Source organism: Oncorhynchus mykiss, chromosome 7, assembly GCF_057628025.1.
Source record: "Oncorhynchus mykiss isolate SJ-2025 chromosome 7, ASM5762802v1, whole genome shotgun sequence".
Lineage (NCBI taxonomy): Eukaryota > Metazoa > Chordata > Actinopteri > Salmoniformes > Salmonidae > Oncorhynchus > Oncorhynchus mykiss.
Window position 1 is genome coordinate 10,144,187 of NC_143028.1, and position 13,314 is coordinate 10,157,500.

At 44.1% G+C, this 13,314-nt stretch overlaps 4 non-coding genes across 4 annotated transcripts in view; all 4 read left to right on the top strand.

The window, feature by feature from the left end:
- The first annotated feature begins 155 nt into the window (after positions 1–155).
- Positions 156–228, top strand: trnar-ccu (transfer RNA arginine (anticodon CCU)). The gene has a single exon. It is a non-coding gene; the product is annotated as a tRNA-Arg (tRNA).
- Positions 229–5,860: 5,632 nt separating this feature from the next.
- trnar-ccu (transfer RNA arginine (anticodon CCU)) lies at positions 5,861–5,933 on the top strand. The gene has a single exon. It is a non-coding gene; the product is annotated as a tRNA-Arg (tRNA).
- Positions 5,934–12,457: 6,524 nt separating this feature from the next.
- On the top strand, positions 12,458–12,529 carry trnam-cau (transfer RNA methionine (anticodon CAU)). Its single transcript has one exon. It is a non-coding gene; the product is annotated as a tRNA-Met (tRNA).
- A 741-nt stretch (positions 12,530–13,270) lies between these two features.
- The window catches only part of trnam-cau (transfer RNA methionine (anticodon CAU)), a 72-nt gene continuing 28 nt past the window's right edge, over positions 13,271–13,314 (top strand). Inside the window, exon 1 of the tRNA in view lies at positions 13,271–13,314. This exon is cut by the window's right edge and continues 28 nt beyond it. This is a non-coding gene — a tRNA (tRNA-Met).

A 13,314-nucleotide genomic window follows, 5' to 3' on the forward strand; every position in this document is an offset into this window, starting at 1 on the left:
GATCGAAACCATCCTCTGCTAAACAGATTATTTTCAAAAATGAAACGCAAACAGAAATTAGAAAGCTAAATTTCATTTGCGTGTCTCAGTGCTATCCAGTACACATTGTTTTTACTGCTTCTATCAGTTCATACTATTTGCAAAAGGTAGACAGTGCCCCAGTGGCCTAATGGATAAGGCACTGGCCTCCTAAGCCAGGGATTGTGGGTTCAAGTCCCATCTGGGGTGGATGGAAGCAGAGTGGCGCAGCGGGAGCGTGCTGGGCCCATAACCCAGAGGTCGATGGATCGAAACCATCCTCTGCTAAACAGTTTATTTTAAGTGCGAACAACATTTTTAAAAAATGTGTCGTTTCATGGGCATGTCTCAGTGCCATTATATATATTTTTTTACCTCTTCCAACAGTTCGTATAGGTCATACTGTTTACACAGTATCCCAGTGGCCTAAGACACTGGACTCCTAAGCCATGGATTGTGAGTTCTAGCCTTTTCTGAAGTGGATGGAAGCAGAGTGGCGCAGCGGGAGCGTGCTGGGCCCATAACCCAGAGGTCGATGGATCGAAACCATCCTCTGCTAAACAGTTTATTTTAAGTGCGAACAACATTTTTAAAAAATGTGTCGTTTCATGGGCATGTCTCAGTGCCATTATATATATTTTTTTACCTCTTCCAACAGTTCGTATAGGTCATACTGTTTACACAGTATCCCAGTGGCCTAAGACACTGGACTCCTAAGCCATGGATTGTGAGTTCTAGTCTTTTCTGAAGTGGATGGAAGCAGAGTGGTGCAGCGGGAGCGTGCTGGGCCCATAACCCAGAGGTCGATGGATCGAAACCATCCTCTGCTAAACAGTTTATTTTAAGTGCGAACAACATTTTTAAAAAATGTGTCGTTTCATGGGCATGTCTCAGTGCCATTATATATATTTTTTTACCTCTTCCAACAGTTCGTATAGGTCATACTGTTTACACAGTATCCCAGTGGCCTAAGACACTGGACTCCTAAGCCATGGATTGTGAGTTCTAGTCTTTTCTGAAGTGGATGGAAGCAGAGTGGCGCAGCGGGAGCGTGCTGGGCCCATAACCCAGAGGTCGATGGATCGAAACCATCCTCTGCTAAACAGTTTATTTTAAGTGCGAACAACATTTTTAAAAAATGTGTCGTTTCATGGGCATGTCTCAGTGCCATTATATATATATTTTTACCTCTTCCAACAGTTCGTATAGGTCATACTGTTTACACAGTATCCCAGTGGCCTAAGACACTGGACTCCTAAGCCATGGATTGTGAGTTCTAGCCTTTTCTGAAGTGGATGGAAGCAGAGTGGCGCAGCGGGAGCGTGCTGGGCCCATAACCCAGAGGTCGATGGATCGAAACCATCCTCTGCTAAACAGTTTATTTTAAGTGCGAACAACATTTTTAAAAAATGTGTCGTTTCATGGGCATGTCTCAGTGCCATTATATATATTTTTTTACCTCTTCCAACAGTTCGTATAGGTCATACTGTTTACACAGTATCCCAGTGGCCTAAGACACTGGACTCCTAAGCCATGGATTGTGAGTTCTAGTCTTTTCTGAAGTGGCTGAGAGCAGAGTGGCGCAGCGGGAGCGTGCTGGGCCCATAACCCAGAGGTCGATGGATCGAAACCATCCTCTGCTAAACAGTTTATTTTAAGTGCGAACAACATTTTTAAAAAATGTGTCGTTTCATGGGCATGTCTCAGTGCCATTATATATATTTTTTTACCTCTTCCAACAGTTCGTATAGGTCATACTGTTTACACAGTATCCCAGTGGCCTAAGACACTGGACTCCTAAGCCATGGATTGTGAGTTCTAGCCTTTTCTGAAGTGGATGGAAGCAGAGTGGCGCAGCGGGAGCGTGCTGGGCCCATAACCCAGAGGTCGATGGATCGAAACCATCCTCTGCTAAACAGTTTATTTTAAGTGCGAACAACATTTTTAAAAAATGTGTCGTTTCATGGGCATGTCTCAGTGCCATTATATATATTTTTTTACCTCTTCCAACAGTTCGTATAGGTCATACTGTTTACACAGTATCCCAGTGGCCTAAGACACTGGACTCCTAAGCCATGGATTGTGAGTTCTAGCCTTTTCTGAAGTGGATGGAAGCAGAGTGGCGCAGCGGGAGCGTGCTGGGCCCATAACCCAGAGGTCGATGGATCGAAACCATCCTCTGCTAAACAGTTTATTTTAAGTGCGAACAACATTTTTAAAAAATGTGTCGTTTCATGGGCATGTCTCAGTGCCATTATATATATTTTTTTACCTCTTCCAACAGTTCGTATAGGTCATACTGTTTACACAGTATCCCAGTGGCCTAAGACACTGGACTCCTAAGCCATGGATTGTGAGTTCTAGCCTTTTCTGAAGTGGATGGAAGCAGAGTGGCGCAGCGGGAGCGTGCTGGGCCCATAACCCAGAGGTCGATGGATCGAAACCATCCTCTGCTAAACAGTTTATTTTAAGTGCGAACAACATTTTTAAAAAATGTGTCGTTTCATGGGCATGTCTCAGTGCCATTATATATATTTTTTTACCTCTTCCAACAGTTCGTATAGGTCATACTGTTTACACAGTATCCCAGTGGCCTAAGACACTGGACTCCTAAGCCATGGATTGTGAGTTCTAGTCTTTTCTGAAGTGGATGGAAGCAGAGTGGTGCAGCGGGAGCGTGCTGGGCCCATAACCCAGAGGTCGATGGATCGAAACCATCCTCTGCTAAACAGTTTATTTTAAGTGCGAACAACATTTTTAAAAAATGTGTCGTTTCATGGGCATGTCTCAGTGCCATTATATATATTTTTTTACCTCTTCCAACAGTTCGTATAGGTCATACTGTTTACACAGTATCCCAGTGGCCTAAGACACTGGACTCCTAAGCCATGGATTGTGAGTTCTAGCCTTTTCTGAAGTGGATGGAAGCAGAGTGGCGCAGCGGGAGCGTGCTGGGCCCATAACCCAGAGGTCGATGGATCGAAACCATCCTCTGCTAAACAGTTTATTTTAAGTGCGAACAACATTTTTAAAAAATGTGTCGTTTCATGGGCATGTCTCAGTGCCATTATATATATTTTTTTACCTCTTCCAACAGTTCGTATAGGTCATACTGTTTACACAGTATCCCAGTGGCCTAAGACACTGGACTCCTAAGCCATGGATTGTGAGTTCTAGTCTTTTCTGAAGTGGATGGAAGCAGAGTGGCGCAGCGGGAGCGTGCTGGGCCCATAACCCAGAGGTCGATGGATCGAAACCATCCTCTGCTAAACAGTTTATTTTAAGTGCGAACAACATTTTTAAAAAATGTGTCGTTTCATGGGCATGTCTCAGTGCCATTATATATATATTTTTACCTCTTCCAACAGTTCGTATAGGTCATACTGTTTACACAGTATCCCAGTGGCCTAAGACACTGGACTCCTAAGCCATGGATTGTGAGTTCTAGCCTTTTCTGAAGTGGATGGAAGCAGAGTGGCGCAGCGGGAGCGTGCTGGGCCCATAACCCAGAGGTCGATGGATCGAAACCATCCTCTGCTAAACAGTTTATTTTAAGTGCGAACAACATTTTTAAAAAATGTGTCGTTTCATGGGCATGTCTCAGTGCCATTATATATATTTTTTTACCTCTTCCAACAGTTCGTATAGGTCATACTGTTTACACAGTATCCCAGTGGCCTAAGACACTGGACTCCTAAGCCATGGATTGTGAGTTCTAGCCTTTTCTGAAGTGGATGGAAGCAGAGTGGCGCAGCGGGAGCGTGCTGGGCCCATAACCCAGAGGTCGATGGATCGAAACCATCCTCTGCTAAACAGTTTATTTTAAGTGCGAACAACATTTTTAAAAAATGTGTCGTTTCATGGGCATGTCTCAGTGCCATTATATATATTTTTTTACCTCTTCCAACAGTTCGTATAGGTCATACTGTTTACACAGTATCCCAGTGGCCTAAGACACTGGACTCCTAAGCCATGGATTGTGAGTTCTAGTCTTTTCTGAAGTGGATGGAAGCAGAGTGGTGCAGCGGGAGCGTGCTGGGCCCATAACCCAGAGGTCGATGGATCGAAACCATCCTCTGCTAAACAGTTTATTTTAAGTGCGAACAACATTTTTAAAAAATGTGTCGTTTCATGGGCATGTCTCAGTGCCATTATATATATTTTTTTACCTCTTCCAACAGTTCGTATAGGTCATACTGTTTACACAGTATCCCAGTGGCCTAAGACACTGGACTCCTAAGCCATGGATTGTGAGTTCTAGCCTTTTCTGAAGTGGATGGAAGCAGAGTGGCGCAGCGGGAGCGTGCTGGGCCCATAACCCAGAGGTCGATGGATCGAAACCATCCTCTGCTAAACAGTTTATTTTAAGTGCGAACAACATTTTTAAAAAATGTGTCGTTTCATGGGCATGTCTCAGTGCCATTATATATATTTTTTTACCTCTTCCAACAGTTCGTATAGGTCATACTGTTTACACAGTATCCCAGTGGCCTAAGACACTGGACTCCTAAGCCATGGATTGTGAGTTCTAGTCTTTTCTGAAGTGGATGGAAGCAGAGTGGTGCAGCGGGAGCGTGCTGGGCCCATAACCCAGAGGTCGATGGATCGAAACCATCCTCTGCTAAACAGTTTATTTTAAGTGCGAACAACATTTTTAAAAAATGTGTCGTTTCATGGGCATGTCTCAGTGCCATTATATATATTTTTTTACCTCTTCCAACAGTTCGTATAGGTCATACTGTTTACACAGTATCCCAGTGGCCTAAGACACTGGACTCCTAAGCCATGGATTGTGAGTTCTAGCCTTTTCTGAAGTGGATGGAAGCAGAGTGGCGCAGCGGGAGCGTGCTGGGCCCATAACCCAGAGGTCGATGGATCGAAACCATCCTCTGCTAAACAGTTTATTTTAAGTGCGAACAACATTTTTAAAAAATGTGTCGTTTCATGGGCATGTCTCAGTGCCATTATATATATTTTTTTACCTCTTCCAACAGTTCGTATAGGTCATACTGTTTACACAGTATCCCAGTGGCCTAAGACACTGGACTCCTAAGCCATGGATTGTGAGTTCTAGTCTTTTCTGAAGTGGATGGAAGCAGAGTGGCGCAGCGGGAGCGTGCTGGGCCCATAACCCAGAGGTCGATGGATCGAAACCATCCTCTGCTAAACAGTTTATTTTAAGTGCGAACAACATTTTTAAAAAATGTGTCGTTTCATGGGCATGTCTCAGTGCCATTATATATATATTTTTACCTCTTCCAACAGTTCGTATAGGTCATACTGTTTACACAGTATCCCAGTGGCCTAAGACACTGGACTCCTAAGCCATGGATTGTGAGTTCTAGCCTTTTCTGAAGTGGATGGAAGCAGAGTGGCGCAGCGGGAGCGTGCTGGGCCCATAACCCAGAGGTCGATGGATCGAAACCATCCTCTGCTAAACAGTTTATTTTAAGTGCGAACAACATTTTTAAAAAATGTGTCGTTTCATGGGCATGTCTCAGTGCCATTATATATATTTTTTTACCTCTTCCAACAGTTCGTATAGGTCATACTGTTTACACAGTATCCCAGTGGCCTAAGACACTGGACTCCTAAGCCATGGATTGTGAGTTCTAGTCTTTTCTGAAGTGGCTGAGAGCAGAGTGGCGCAGCGGGAGCGTGCTGGGCCCATAACCCAGAGGTCGATGGATCGAAACCATCCTCTGCTAAACAGATTATTTTCAAAAATGAAACGCAAACAGAAATTAGAAAGCTAAATTTCATTTGCGTGTCTCAGTGCTATCCAGTACACATTGTTTTTACTGCTTCTATCAGTTCATACTATTTGCAAAAGGTAGACAGTGCCCCAGTGGCCTAATGGATAAGGCACTGGCCTCCTAAGCCAGGGATTGTGGGTTCAAGTCCCATCTGGGGTGGATGGAAGCAGAGTGGTGCAGCGGGAGCGTGCTGGGCCCATAACCCAGAGGTCGATGGATCGAAACCATCCTCTGCTAAACAGTTTATTTTAAGTGCGAACAACATTTTTAAAAAATGTGTCGTTTCATGGGCATGTCTCAGTGCCATTATATATATTTTTTTACCTCTTCCAACAGTTCGTATAGGTCATACTGTTTACACAGTATCCCAGTGGCCTAAGACACTGGACTCCTAAGCCATGGATTGTGAGTTCTAGCCTTTTCTGAAGTGGATGGAAGCAGAGTGGCGCAGCGGGAGCGTGCTGGGCCCATAACCCAGAGGTCGATGGATCGAAACCATCCTCTGCTAAACAGTTTATTTTAAGTGCGAACAACATTTTTAAAAAATGTGTCGTTTTATGGGCATGTCTCAGTGCCATTATATATATTTTTTTACCTCTTCCAACAGTTCGTATAGGTCATACTGTTTACACAGTATCCCAGTGGCCTAAGACACTGGACTCCTAAGCCATGGATTGTGAGTTCTAACCTTTTCTGAAGTGGATGGAAGCAGAGTGGCGCAGCGGGAGCGTGCTGGGCCCATAACCCAGAGGTCGATGGATCGAAACCATCCTCTGCTAAACAGTTTATTTTAAGTGCGAACAACATTTTTAAAAAATGTGTCGTTTCATGGGCATGTCTCAGTGCCATTATATATATTTTTTTACCTCTTCCAACAGTTCGTATAGGTCATACTGTTTACACAGTATCCCAGTGGCCTAAGACACTGGACTCCTAAGCCATGGATTGTGAGTTCTAGTCTTTTCTGAAGTGGATGGAAGCAGAGTGGTGCAGCGGGAGCGTGCTGGGCCCATAACCCAGAGGTCGATGGATCGAAACCATCCTCTGCTAAACAGTTTATTTTAAGTGCGAACAACATTTTTAAAAAATGTGTCGTTTCATGGGCATGTCTCAGTGCCATTATATATATTTTTTTACCTCTTCCAACAGTTCGTATAGGTCATACTGTTTACACAGTATCCCAGTGGCCTAAGACACTGGACTCCTAAGCCATGGATTGTGAGTTCTAGCCTTTTCTGAAGTGGATGGAAGCAGAGTGGCGCAGCGGGAGCGTGCTGGGCCCATAACCCAGAGGTCGATGGATCGAAACCATCCTCTGCTAAACAGTTTATTTTAAGTGCGAACAACATTTTTAAAAAATGTGTCGTTTTATGGGCATGTCTCAGTGCCATTATATATATTTTTTTACCTCTTCCAACAGTTCGTATAGGTCATACTGTTTACACAGTATCCCAGTGGCCTAAGACACTGGACTCCTAAGCCATGGATTGTGAGTTCTAGCCTTTTCTGAAGTGGATGGAAGCAGAGTGGCGCAGCGGGAGCGTGCTGGGCCCATAACCCAGAGGTCGATGGATCGAAACCATCCTCTGCTAAACAGTTTATTTTAAGTGCGAACAACATTTTTAAAAAATGTGTCGTTTCATGGGCATGTCTCAGTGCCATTATATATATTTTTTTACCTCTTCCAACAGTTCGTATAGGTCATACTGTTTACACAGTATCCCAGTGGCCTAAGACACTGGACTCCTAAGCCATGGATTGTGAGTTCTAGTCTTTTCTGAAGTGGATGGAAGCAGAGTGGTGCAGCGGGAGCGTGCTGGGCCCATAACCCAGAGGTCGATGGATCGAAACCATCCTCTGCTAAACAGTTTATTTTAAGTGCGAACAACATTTTTAAAAAATGTGTCGTTTCATGGGCATGTCTCAGTGCCATTATATATATTTTTTTACCTCTTCCAACAGTTCGTATAGGTCATACTGTTTACACAGTATCCCAGTGGCCTAAGACACTGGACTCCTAAGCCATGGATTGTGAGTTCTAGCCTTTTCTGAAGTGGATGGAAGCAGAGTGGCGCAGCGGGAGCGTGCTGGGCCCATAACCCAGAGGTCGATGGATCGAAACCATCCTCTGCTAAACAGTTTATTTTAAGTGCGAACAACATTTTTAAAAAATGTGTCGTTTCATGGGCATGTCTCAGTGCCATTATATATATTTTTTTACCTCTTCCAACAGTTCGTATAGGTCATACTGTTTACACAGTATCCCAGTGGCCTAAGACACTGGACTCCTAAGCCATGGATTGTGAGTTCTAGCCTTTTCTGAAGTGGATGGAAGCAGAGTGGCGCAGCGGGAGCGTGCTTGGCCCATAACCCAGAGGTCGATGGATCGAAACCATCCTCTGCTAAACAGTTTATTTTAAGTGCGAACAACATTTTTAAAAAATGTGTCGTTTTATGGGCATGTCTCAGTGCCATTATATATATTTTTTTACCTCTTCCAACAGTTCGTATAGGTCATACTGTTTACACAGTATCCCAGTGGCCTAAGACACTGGACTCCTAAGCCATGGATTGTGAGTTCTAACCTTTTCTGAAGTGGATGGAAGCAGAGTGGCGCAGCGGGAGCGTGCTGGGCCCATAACCCAGAGGTCGATGGATCGAAACCATCCTCTGCTAAACAGTTTATTTTAAGTGCGAACAACATTTTTAAAAAATGTGTCGTTTCATGGGCATGTCTCAGTGCCATTATATATATTTTTTTACCTCTTCCAACAGTTCGTATAGGTCATACTGTTTACACAGTATCCCAGTGGCCTAAGACACTGGACTCCTAAGCCATGGATTGTGAGTTCTAGTCTTTTCTGAAGTGGATGGAAGCAGAGTGGTGCAGCGGGAGCGTGCTGGGCCCATAACCCAGAGGTCGATGGATCGAAACCATCCTCTGCTAAACAGTTTATTTTAAGTGCGAACAACATTTTTAAAAAATGTGTCGTTTTATGGGCATGTCTCAGTGCCATTATATATATTTTTTTACCTCTTCCAACAGTTCGTATAGGTCATACTGTTTACACAGTATCCCAGTGGCCTAAGACACTGGACTCCTAAGCCATGGATTGTGAGTTCTAACCTTTTCTGAAGTGGATGGAAGCAGAGTGGCGCAGCGGGAGCGTGCTGGGCCCATAACCCAGAGGTCGATGGATCGAAACCATCCTCTGCTAAACAGTTTATTTTAAGTGCGAACAACATTTTTAAAAAATGTGTCGTTTCATGGGCATGTCTCAGTGCCATTATATATATTTTTTTACCTCTTCCAACAGTTCGTATAGGTCATACTGTTTACACAGTATCCCAGTGGCCTAAGACACTGGACTCCTAAGCCATGGATTGTGAGTTCTAGTCTTTTCTGAAGTGGATGGAAGCAGAGTGGTGCAGCGGGAGCGTGCTGGGCCCATAACCCAGAGGTCGATGGATCGAAACCATCCTCTGCTAAACAGTTTATTTTAAGTGCGAACAACATTTTTAAAAAATGTGTCGTTTCATGGGCATGTCTCAGTGCCATTATATATATTTTTTTACCTCTTCCAACAGTTCGTATAGGTCATACTGTTTACACAGTATCCCAGTGGCCTAAGACACTGGACTCCTAAGCCATGGATTGTGAGTTCTAGCCTTTTCTGAAGTGGATGGAAGCAGAGTGGCGCAGCGGGAGCGTGCTGGGCCCATAACCCAGAGGTCGATGGATCGAAACCATCCTCTGCTAAACAGTTTATTTTAAGTGCGAACAACATTTTTAAAAAATGTGTCGTTTTATGGGCATGTCTCAGTGCCATTATATATATTTTTTTACCTCTTCCAACAGTTTGTATAGGTCATACTGTTTACACAGTATCCCAGTGGCCTAAGACACTGGACTCCTAAGCCATGGATTGTGAGTTCTAGCCTTTTCTGAAGTGGATGGAAGCAGAGTGGCGCAGCGGGAGCGTGCTGGGCCCATAACCCAGAGGTCGATGGATCGAAACCATCCTCTGCTAAACAGTTTATTTTAAGTGCGAACAACATTTTTAAAAAATGTGTCGTTTCATGGGCATGTCTCAGTGCCATTATATATATTTTTTTACCTCTTCCAACAGTTCGTATAGGTCATACTGTTTACACAGTATCCCAGTGGCCTAAGACACTGGACTCCTAAGCCATGGATTGTGAGTTCTAGCCTTTTCTGAAGTGGATGGAAGCAGAGTGGCGCAGCGGGAGCGTGCTGGGCCCATAACCCAGAGGTCGATGGATCGAAACCATCCTCTGCTAAACAGTTTATTTTAAGTGCGAACAACATTTTTAAAAAATGTGTCGTTTCATGGGCATGTCTCAGTGCCATTATATATATTTTTTTACCTCTTCCAACAGTTCGTATAGGTCATACTGTTTACACAGTATCCCAGTGGCCTAAGACACTGGACTCCTAAGCCATGGATTGTGAGTTCTAGCCTTTTCTGAAGTGGATGGAAGCAGAGTGGCGCAGCGGGAGCGTGCTTGGCCCATAACCCAGAGGTCGATGGATCGAAACCATCCTCTGCTAAACAGTTTATTTTAAGTGCGAACAACATTTTTAAAAAATGTGTCGTTTTATGGGCATGTCTCAGTGCCATTATATATATTTTTTTACCTCTTCCAACAGTTCGTATAGGTCATACTGTTTACACAGTATCCCAGTGGCCTAAGACACTGGACTCCTAAGCCATGGATTGTGAGTTCTAGCCTTTTCTGAAGTGGATGGAAGCAGAGTGGCGCAGCGGGAGCGTGCTGGGCCCATAACCCAGAGGTCGATGGATCGAAACCATCCTCTGCTAAACAGTTTATTTTAAGTGCGAACAACATTTTTAAAAAATGTGTCGTTTCATGGGCATGTCTCAGTGCCATTATATATATTTTTTTACCTCTTCCAACAGTTCGTATAGGTCATACTGTTTACACAGTATCCCAGTGGCCTAAGACACTGGACTCCTAAGCCATGGATTGTGAGTTCTAGTCTTTTCTGAAGTGGATGGAAGCAGAGTGGTGCAGCGGGAGCGTGCTGGGCCCATAACCCAGAGGTCGATGGATCGAAACCATCCTCTGCTAAACAGTTTATTTTAAGTGCGAACAACATTTTTAAAAAATTTTTCGTTTCATGGGCATGTCTCAGTGCCATTATATATATTTTTTTACCTCTTCCAACAGTTCGTATAGGTCATACTGTTTACACAGTATCCCAGTGGCCTAAGACACTGGACTCCTAAGCCATGGATTGTGAGTTCTAGCCTTTTCTGAAGTGGATGGAAGCAGAGTGGCGCAGCGGGAGCGTGCTGGGCCCATAACCCAGAGGTCGATGGATCGAAACCATCCTCTGCTAAACAGTTTATTTTAAGTGCGAACAACATTTTTAAAAAATGTGTCGTTTCATGGGCATGTCTCAGTGCCATTATATATATTTTTTTACCTCTTCCAACAGTTCGTATAGGTCATACTGTTTACACAGTATCCCAGTGGCCTAAGACACTGGACTCCTAAGCCATGGATTGTGAGTTCTAGCCTTTTCTGAAGTGGATGGAAGCAGAGTGGCGCAGCGGGAGCGTGCTGGGCCCATAACCCAGAGGTCGATGGATCGAAACCATCCTCTGCTAAACAGTTTATTTTAAGTGCGAACAACATTTTTTTTAAATGTGTCGTTTCATGGGCATGTCTCAGTGCCATTATATATATTTTTTTACCTCTTCCAACAGTTCGTATAGGTCATACTGTTTACACAGTATCCCAGTGGCCTAAGACACTGGACTCCTAAGCCATGGATTGTGAGTTCTAGTCTTTTCTGAAGTGGCTGAGAGCAGAGTGGCGCAGCGGGAGCGTGCTGGGCCCATAACCCAGAGGTCGATGGATCGAAACCATCCTCTGCTAAACAGATTATTTTCAAAAATGAAACGCAAACAGAAATTAGAAAGCTTAATTTCATTTGCGTGTCTCAGTGCTATCCAGTACACATTGTTTTTACTGCTTCTATCAGTTCATACTATTTGCAAAAGGTAGACAGTGCCCCAGTGGCCTAATGGATAAAGCACTGGCCTCCTAAGCCAGGGATTGTGTGTTCAAGTCCCATCTGGGGTGGATGGAAGCAGAGTGGCGCAGCGGGAGCGTGCTGGGCCCATAACCCAGAGGTCGATGGATCGAAACCATCCTCTGCTAAACAGTTTATTTTAAGTGCGAACAACATTTTTAAAAAATGTGTCATTTCATGGGCATGTCTCAGTGCCATTATATATATTTTTTTACCTCTTCCAACAGTTCGTATAGGTCATACTGTTTACACAGTATCCCAGTGGCCTAAGACACTGGACTCCTAAGCCATGGATTGTGAGTTCTAGCCTTTTCTGAAGTGGATGGAAGCAGAGTGGCGCAGCGGGAGCGTGCTGGGCCCATAACCCAGAGGTCGATGGATCGAAACCATCCTCTGCTAAACAGTTTATTTTAAGTGCGAACAACATTTTTTATAAATGTGTCGTTTCATGGGCATGTCTCAGTGCCATTATATATATTTTTTTACCTCTTCAAACAGTTCGTATAGGTCATACTGTTTACACAGTATCCCAGTGGCCTAAGACACTGGACTCCTAAGCCATGGATTGTGAGTTCTAGCCTTTTCTGAAGTGGATGGAAGCAGAGTGGCGCAGTGGGAGCGTGCTGGGCCCATAACCCAGAGGTCGATGGATCGAAACCATCCTCTGCTAAACAGTTTATTTTAAGTGCGAACAACATTTTTAAAAAATGTGTCGTTTCATGGGCATGTCTCAGTGCCATTATATATATTTTTTTACCTCTTCCAACAGTTCGTATAGGTCATACTGTTTACACAGTATCCCAGTGGCCTAAGACACTGGACTCCTAAGCCATGGATTGTGAGTTCTAGTCTTTTCTGAAGTGGATGGAAGCAGAGTGGTGCAGCGGGAGCGTGCTGGGCCCATAACCCAGAGGTCGATGGATCGAAACCATCCTCTGCTAAACAGTTTATTTTAAGTGCGAACAACATTTTTAAAAAATGTGTCGTTTCATGGGCATGTCTCAGTGCCATTATATATTTTTTTTTACCTCTTCCAACAGTTCGTATAGGTCATACTGTTTACACAGTATCCCAGTGGCCTAAGACACTGGACTCCTAAGCCATGGATTGTGAGTTCTAGCCTTTTCTGAAGTGGATGGAAGCAGAGTGGCGCAGCGGGAGCGTGCTGGGCCCATAACCCAGAGGTCGATGGATCGAAACCATCCTCTGCTAAACAGTTTATTTTAAGTGCGAACAACATTTTTTATAAATGTGTCGTTTCATGGGCATGTCTCAGTGCCATTATATATATTTTTTTACCTCTTCAAACAGTTCGTATAGGTCATACTGTTTACACAGTATCCCAGTGGCCTAAGACACTGGACTCCTAAGCCATGGATTGTGAGTTCTAGCCTTTTCTGAAGTGGATGGAAGCAGAGTGGCGCAGTGGGAGCGTGCTGGGCCCATAACCCAGAG